We start from the raw sequence: 2,964 nt of genomic DNA, 5'->3' as shown, positions 1-2,964 counted from the left end.
TTTTAAAAACTAATCACCCACAACAAAGCGGATTGTCACAGTGGCATGGCGATACCGCAGTATGCCACGAACCCATGCATTAACCTGATTAACAATATCATAAGTCTCACAGAGCTACATGCACCATCAATGATTCATCAGAGTTCATATCTTCGCAGCGGAAAATAATTAGCGTTAGACATATGTATCATATCAGAGCTGATTAATACATCTAAGTGATTAAAGCTTACATACCAAAAGAATGGCTTTACAGAAGTGTCACATACGACACGAGCCATATACAAAATAACAATGCCTAAGCATATACATGAATACTCTACAAAAGAGGGCTATCAACTAGTCCTACAAAATAAACATCCAATGTATCCAAGCCTCAGACACCGTGGTAACCCAGATACATAGCCACTGGATCATTATCTAGGGTCCCTGTACCTGCATCAACAACATCGTCTGCACCATGGGAATCACCACCACCCATGATGCAGGCGGATTTCATGAGCCCGCTGTCTCCATAAAATAGAGACGCTCAGCAGTATAGAACTCACTAGCCTTTCAAAAAGAGTCATCGTTTGAAAACATACTAGATCAGTTGTGAAAGTATACGTAAGCCCGATCTTTCGCTCTCGGCACATGCGCATACTAACCCATCTAACTTTATACATACTTACATATTTTATAGCTTAACAATAAAACATATGGAAAGTCACCATGCATCGTCTATCCATAACGATATACATACGCACGGTTCCATCTCCCGTCTCGTATGCATACCAATACGTCTAGCATAAACATCATCATATGCAACAACGCAAGCATCATATATCATCATCATCATCATAACATTCATATGCCATGCAAACTCATGCTCATCATTGTCATTCTTGTTTCTTGTTTCTTGTTTCACTGTGTACCATTAGTCTCTGTCCTTACTCTGTTTGCCTCTACTTGTGCCATCTACAGAGTAAGGCCAATCCTTGTTTTGCTTGCCCCTACTTGTGCCATCTACAAAACAAAGACCGTTCTTACTTTGCTTGCCGCTACTTGTGCCATCTACAAAGTAAGACCAGTTACTTTTCCTTTAACATCATTTGTCTCTATCCTTACTCTGATTGCCCCTACTTGTGCCATCTACAGAGTAAGACCAATCCTTGTTTTGCTTGCCCCTACTTGTGCCATCTATAAAACAAGGACCGTTCTTACTTTGCTTGCCGCTACTTGGGCCATCTACAAAGTAAGACCAGTTACCCTTCCTTTAACATCGTTTGTCCCTAACCTTACTTTGCTTGCCGCTACTTGGGCCATCTACAAAGTAAGGCCAGTTCCCTTTTCTTTAACATCATTTGTCGCTAGCCTTACTTTGCTTGCTGCTACTTGGGCCATCTACAAAGTAAGGCCGGTTACCTTTTCTTTAACATCATTTGTCCCTAGCCTTACTTTGCTTGCCGCTACTTGGGCCATCTACAAAGTACGGCTAGTTACCTTTCTTTTAACATCATTTTCATGCAATCATATGCTATGCATGCTTATGTCAATAAATCCTTGAACTCATATACTATCATAACTCATATCATAAAATCATAGAATCATGTCGTAAACCATACGAATCATCGAAATACTCATGACAACATAATCATCACATTATCTTACAAATCCATAAAAGCTCATAGACACATTGCATCAAACATTCATCCAATACATCTCATAGAACATCACCAATAATCATAGTATCTCAAACATCATACATCAATCGTTCAACTAAAACATCTTTTATACTTTAAAAATAGAACCCTTTTTGCCCAGTAAGTAAAATACTTACCTTGTTCGCTTGAGTACCCTTCGGTGGATTCTTGACTCAACCGCAATGCACCTAAGCATTTATATAATAAACACATAATTAAGCTCTATGCTTAGCTTAACAACTCATACTCTATAAAGATACTTGACAACTACAAGTATCACGCTCCATTGGCTAATACATTAATTATCTAATAACTTAGTAACATTGAACTATGATTCTACATCATAATATATTAAATCACTAAATCTTGAGGCATATACAGACTCTAGGTTAAGCATCACACTTAACCCCATAATTGTTATTCTCTTCTAAGCCATTTAATCTAGCAATTTACCCCCAATTTTATAATTCTTATAACACTTACTATAATCATGATTCTAATATGACATTAGAACCTAAACCCATATTCATCAATTTCCATGAAATCCCATGAAAACCTAGGATTAATTAACACTTGAAATGTAATTAACCCATTCAAACAACATTGCTATTGTTCATATACCTAAAGCCCCAAATTAATTCATACTATATAAAATTAGGGTTTATGTCCATATTTTACCAATAAGTAAAATTGGAGTTTCAACCCATTAATTTAACAACCCGGAACTTGAATCATGCATAGCAATCTACTACACATAAAAGCCCCACATTAATTTAAGGAATTAGGCTTCTAAATAAAATTTCCCAATTTTTGGACCTAATTAGAAATTCCCCAAATAAACATGCTTTCAAGCTTGGTATTTAATGGGTAGAATAAAACCTTAAAGATAAACTAAAGATTCAACCATATAACAAAATCCCCAAAATCCCTTTCAAGAACCCTAATTTTCGGACCCAAATAAAAGCCCCACAAATCCACACAATTTCTAGCTTCTAATCTCATGGGTAACACGAAAATTACAAGGAAAGACTAAAGCTTTTACCTCTCAAGCACCCATGGCCGAAACCCCCTTCAAATTCGTCACTTTCCTTTTCTTTTCTTTTTCTTCTTTCTTCTTCTCCTTCTTCTTTCTCTTTCTTTCTCCCAGCCAGCAGTACCCCTCTCTCTCTCTCTCTCAATCTGCAGCTTTTTCTCTCCCAATCTAGGCCGTGTGTGTGGGTTTGTGGAAGGAGAAAGAGTGAGGGAAAATGGGAAAAATGGGGGCTGCTGTGTGTGTGCGTGAATG

The sequence above is a fragment of the Corylus avellana genome, chromosome ca5, assembly GCF_901000735.1.
Source record: "Corylus avellana chromosome ca5, CavTom2PMs-1.0".
Lineage (NCBI taxonomy): Eukaryota > Viridiplantae > Streptophyta > Magnoliopsida > Fagales > Betulaceae > Corylus > Corylus avellana.
Note: the sequence above shows the minus strand (reverse complement) of the source record.